This window comes from Antrostomus carolinensis, unplaced genomic scaffold, assembly GCF_000700745.2.
Source record: "Antrostomus carolinensis isolate BGI_N321 unplaced genomic scaffold, ASM70074v2 scaffold12302, whole genome shotgun sequence".
Taxonomy (NCBI): Eukaryota; Metazoa; Chordata; class Aves; order Caprimulgiformes; family Caprimulgidae; genus Antrostomus; species Antrostomus carolinensis.
The window spans coordinates 1-6178 of NW_010299036.1; positions in this window are offsets into that span (position 1 = coordinate 1).

A 6178-nucleotide genomic window follows, 5' to 3' on the forward strand; every position below is an offset into this window, starting at 1 on the left:
GGCTGGGGCAGGGCCGCTGCTCCCGCCGCTTTCTCCCCCGGGCCGCGGTCCGTTGCTCCCCGCCCTCCCGGGGTGCTGCCGGGCGTTGGGAGAGCTGCGCAGGAAGAAGTTCGGACGGGGACGGACTGACGGCAAAATAGGGGGAAAACTGGAAACCACCCAAACGCGGCTGCCTTGGGGGGGACAGGGGAGGGGAGGGCGGCGTGCGGGGATGTTTGTTTTTTGTTGTTGTTTGCTGTTTCTGTGTTAAACTCCCTGTCCCCTCACCTTGATGTCTGTAATAAAAGGCCACCTGCACGAACGCGTTTAAATCGCCGATTTCCCCTGGCTGGGTCTGCGGTTGGGCTGTCCTGTGCTTATGGGTTTTATCTTGTTTTGTTTCATAATCTTTTTCTTTTCCTAGCGAGAGTTATGGTTTGAAGTTGCTTGGGGCTTTATTTTGGTGGAGTCTGAAATGCATAACTCTACCAAGATCAAGGGTTTCATCTAAAAGCGGTACCAGGCTTTTCTGCACTAGAGTTACACTCTGTTTTGCCAAAATAAAGGATTCTGGTCGGACAAGCCTTTTTTTCCTTTCTTTTTTTATGTTTTTGAGGTCTCTGTTCTTGGTGATGCACTTGGGCACAGTGAAGTGTATTACGCTTCTACTATGTACCTCTTTAGCTGACAGATAGTATTTGTATGCATTCATTCACAAAGAGTTACCATTGTTCAGCCCCACCTGGCTGTTTTAAATTATGTGTTGAAGTAATCTAGAAAATGCTTTTTGTTTGCCAGTGCTGCTCTCTGGCCATAGATAGAAGTTGGCTTCTTGACAACGTAGTTAAAATCCCTTTGCAAAACTAGATGTGGGCTTTGCGGTGAGATGGACACGTCTCATTCAGATTCCGATTGCCATCAATCCACTTGAATATAATAATGGTGGTAACTTCATGCTTGTTTTCCAGACACTTACTGAAACTTTCTATGTGATGTTTTATGACTTATTGAAAAGTCTGAACATTAATTAAAACTCCTTAAATAGAATGCCTAAAAATACTGGGTTTTGGCTCCACCACTCAAAATTATAGAAGGTGGGTGCATGAGAGACAAAAACCTCCATGTGTTTGTGCTGTATTTCACATTTTCTAATAGTCCCTTATCTATGAGCATTAATTCTGTGCTTGTCTGTCCATCAGAAAGCAACAGAGCTGTGGCCTTGCTTATCAGTCTTACACCTTGTACAGTTAGGATAACAATCAATTTTTCATATTTCATTGCATGCTAAATTTCTGCCTGTTCATAAGGGTGAAGAATTGAAAGCTTAGAATGAAACAATTTACATGAAAGAAAAAGAATATTTATTTTGGTGCATATCATGCCTATCAGGATTTTTATCCATAGTCATAACGTTGCTCCTAAGAACCATTTTCTGTTACTGAAAAAGAAACCTTACAATTTTATGGGTTTTTTCGTTTGAAAGAGATAGGACTTTGCTGCTTCCCCCCTCCCCCTTGTGACATTTAAAACATGCTCAGAGCTATTTATTAAAATATCAGTGGATAGGCTAGAACTCATGGAGTTCTGCCAAATTTGAATCAATGCAAATGAGAACAGTTTGTCCCATTGTATCTCCCATATATTCTGTTTCTGCCATGGCCCACTTCTCTAAATACCGCTGATGAGTAGAATGTACCTGTTCCTGAAGGACTGTAATTTTGTACTGATACAGTTCAATAAATCTTTCTGTGTCTCGAACTCAGGTCTTTGGGTCCTTCTGTTTGATACCTGTCTGGTTTGGTCCCCTCTTACATCTGCTGCTGCAGCTGTGAAAGACAACTTCTGTGTGGTGGATTTTTAGATTTGAGCAGAACCCATTTGCTGTGGAAAAGAAGGGTTTTTGTTGAACAATAGCATTAGAGAATTGATACTAGTTGAACAGCAAAAACTCCTGATTATGTATTCAAGTATTGACTATGTAAGAGCCATGGTATGGAATACACTAAACATTCAGGCTTCCTTATATATGAGGTATATAGGGTCCTGCAATGACTGTGTTTCCTTTGTGCATGCCTTGAAATCCCAGTGCATCCCCTGTGATTGTGCCAGTTAAATTCCTCAATAACTGGAAGCCTTAATGAACTTGAGATTTTTGCTTCTTACAGGATTTAGCGAAATACACTTTTACTTTTTTGCCCAGTGCAGAGAACACAACCTTTAATACAATTTCATGTGGAAATTATAAAATATTTATGACAGTCCACAGAAGACTAGACAGAACATTCTGTTAATAACTAGGCGTGCTGATAGAATTCTGTCTGCAAGGGTAAAAATACTGTTTCTTAGAAGTGCTTAATTTTTACAGCCCACGGAATAATCGAGCCCATCTGCCTGATGAAGATGATTTAGAATTATAGGAATTTTGTACAAAAATGTTTAGGTTTTTTGTAACTTGATATAAAATCAACTTTGTGGGGATATTTTCTGCCTAAATCTGCTGTGTGTTTCCCAAATAAACAAGAACTGCTGTATTATATGGCTTTAGTAGAAAATTTAAATTGGAATTCTATATTAAGTGATTCTTGTAGGCAAAGTATTTTCCTATCTGGTTGCATGTTGAAGCCTGTTTAAAGTTGTGATGCAACCTTTTAAAAATGTTTGGTTTGGTGAATACACTCAAAAATCTAACAAGGAAAAATTGCTTTTTAAATTTACACTGATTTCTAAGGGGCTTAGAAATTTAAGATTATGCTGTCTTCACTGCATTTCATAATAACACATCTCCACTGTTCATGTATGTGCTTCCAACAGTGTTCCCTTCCCCCACAAGCTAACACCCTCCTTCAGAACATAAAACATTAGTGGTAGATCGGTAACTCTGTGAGAGTGTGTTTGAATCAAGGTGTAAAGAAAAGTCTTGGGTCATGCATTTAAAATTAAAGCAAGGTTTTTGTTTTAAATAGCAATACATTTTCAAAACCATCCTTAATGAAGTTATGAGAAGGTGATATTTTGGAGGTGACTGGACTACTCGTCATAGTTCTCACTAATTTAGAAACACTGGCTGCAATTAACTCTGTATTTAACTTTTTCAAGAGTGGAGGTGCAGCAGATTTGCAGGTGTCTGCACGAAACAGAGCTCTCATGACCCATCCTAAAAGACCTCTGCGGTGGTACGGCATTGTTTAGCGTGGCTTCGGCTGTCATCCCCTGATAAATCAAGGACATGGGGTGAGTACAGCCTGCCTGCAGCCAGTACCGAAGAAGCCTGCGTTAGAGGGCATTGTGTCCTTCAGCAGCACTGTGCTTTCTCCACTGGGCTCACCATAAACTCCAAGTGGTCCCATCATATGTCATATTCGATGTGTCTTCAGCATACGTGGTAGTTCCGTCATTATTTATGTGTAAACCAGTGATTTTTATAAGATTTGGAGATTGTTTCCTGTTCACGAGGAAGAATCACTGCAGTTACTCAAGATTTTTTTCCTCACCTTTTGGTCACAAATTCATGTTTTCATGGGTTAGCTCCCGTCCTGGTGTAAATGTATCTTGAAAGAACAAGTTTGTTTGTTTCCTTCAGTTTTCTTGTATCTGTGTAGTCTAATGAATAAAAAGTAATGTCCAAAATAGCATTTGACTGACTTGACTCCTCACGTTCTTTGCAGTCAGTTTTCAGGGGAGGTCCCAGACCATATCCATTAAAGGTGATGGGAATTTTTCCAGTCAAATCAAGGATTTGGCTCTTCATAACGGTTGGTTATGATTAGTACCTTTGCTCAGAAAACTTGAGATATGCTAAATCTCAAGTATCTGACCCAGAACATCATAGGGTTTTTTTTCTGGAGCACCTGCACTTACTATTGGGATAAATCATTATTGAGAGATTGGTAAAAAGTTACAAAACCCTGCTCAGTCCAGGAATTGCATTGAGGAGTGCTTCTTGGGAAATCACAGTTCCTTGAAGAATGTGCTGTGCACCTTTTTGGTGCTTTGTGAGGAGCACTGGGGAGCTCAAGTGGACAGTTGTAGATGCCTGACTTGATCAGGAGCCTGAGCTGTTGTCTCGTTATTCCTGTTACAGCTCTGTTTGTATGGAAGTGTCAGGGTAGCAGCTATTGATCGTGGTCTATCTTCCTCCCCACCTTTGATGGAAATGCCAGGTTTGGATATATGGACACCTTCTGTGCTGTGTTCTTTTCTCTTATAACATGGCAAACCAGAGAGGGAGAGAATGCAAATGAAGAACTTTAATTACTCTGTGTTTTTGTCTTGGGAGCCTAATTCTATAAAGATATGCTTTGATTCTCGGCAAATCCCGAGTAACTGGTGAAAGAATGTCCCAGCTTTGCCATCTCTGTATTCACTTTCCAGTATTCTTTCAACAGAAAGAAAGAATGGTCTTCAGCAGTGGATGGTGCTTTAGTTTCCGCTGCTTCTAGATCAGCTTTAGGTGAAGTACATGATTGACATAATGTGTTTTATAAAAATAAATCTGTCTTTTAAGCCCTTATAGTGGTGAAAAGAAAAAGAGGTGCTTTCAGATGATTATAGAAAAATAAATGTTTTCACTATCTTCACACATAATTAAAGAAGAATCCTCCATGGCATTTCAGGTAACTTTAGGAATTTTTGCTGCAGCAGACCCTGTAGTGCAGTGTACACAGAAAGAACATGTGAACATGAAAAAGAGAATCTATCTGTTTCTTTTGGCCCTCTAGAATTATCCAAATTGTTCACACCCAAAAAGTTAAATGGATAACTCAAAACTGAGTTGAACAAGTTACTCTGCTAATTTAGCTATAACACTTTGGCTGGCTTTCTTCAAGTTTTAGAATTCAGGATGCCTCCTTTGGTTCTTAAAAATCAGTACTATAGCTGTGCTGCAAACTTGTAGTAAAGGATGGGGCAGAAGTTGTAAAACTCGGAAGCAGATGGGTCCCAAGGAAGTTACTGCCTCCTACACTGGCATGTGGCACAGAGCTGTTGCTGGTGGTAGATATGAAAGTGAATTTGAAAACCCTCTGATTTAAAATGTCAACGGTGTCGGAAATTTTTGTCATGTTCAGAAGGGTAATATCACTTCATTCTAGGAATCAGTCACTACATGTGCTTAAAGATGTGTCAAATCTTCATCAAGCCTGAGAGGTGATAAGTAATTTTATTGCAAGACTGGCAGTAGTTTTATCCTTCCAAGAAAACACTGCTCTTGGGAATCTTCCATACCAAAGAACATGTTTTCTGATTAAAATTAAATCATTTCCTGGTGAAACAGTATTGTTAACATTATACAGGGGATTTGAAATCCAGGTTGTAAATAGCACATACAATGTATGGGTATCTCTGCCTGGTACATGGAATTTTTGTAATGTAATTATTTAATTTTTTTAAAACTTTAGACAATGTTTTTTTAACAACGTAAGTTAAAATTGTTGATAACAGCATTTTGGCTTTAAAATAAAAAGTACAAGTAATTTTTCTCTGTTATTGTCATACGAGAAAACATATAATAAGGACTGAACACTTCAAGGAGAAATAGATGATATTTTCTTTTTACAAAGCTCTGCCAAAGACAGCCACAAACCCAGGTGCTCAAAACAGATGAGATCATTGCAAAGCTTCTGGATATTTTAGATGTGATTTCATTTAGCTTCTGCAGCAGAAAAGGGCACGTTTCTTTGTGCTTGGTGGATTTGAACGTTTTTTGTCGGGTTTTGTTCTGTTTCAAAATTAGTAATAGTGCTAGTTTACATTAAAATTCTCATAAGCTTTGGGTTTCTTTGTACTACTTCTATAGTGGAAATGGGATTATCAGAAGCACTTTGTATTGCCCTAGCTCACTGACTTCAGTGTATACTGCTTATCCTGTATCACTTATTTTCTGAGTAATTTTTTATGTTGATGATTGCCTGCACCAAATTTTTCTGTTGCTCATGTTGTTTCAATGGTAAAGAAAAAATACTAGCTTCACAAGGTAGATACATGCATGGAAGAAGAATAAAACTTCACAATTAAGCAATCTATAAATAGTGCAGCTGTGAGCAGTATGACACTACAAAAGTGTTTCTCAGTCCTGACTAGCTTTAGTTTATATAATAATAAAATCATTAAATGAGCAGTGGAACAAATATTAGTGAAACAAAAAATATCAGATGTGAAAAAGTAACAGGCTGGGTTTGTCTTTAAAAAAAAATAGTAGTAG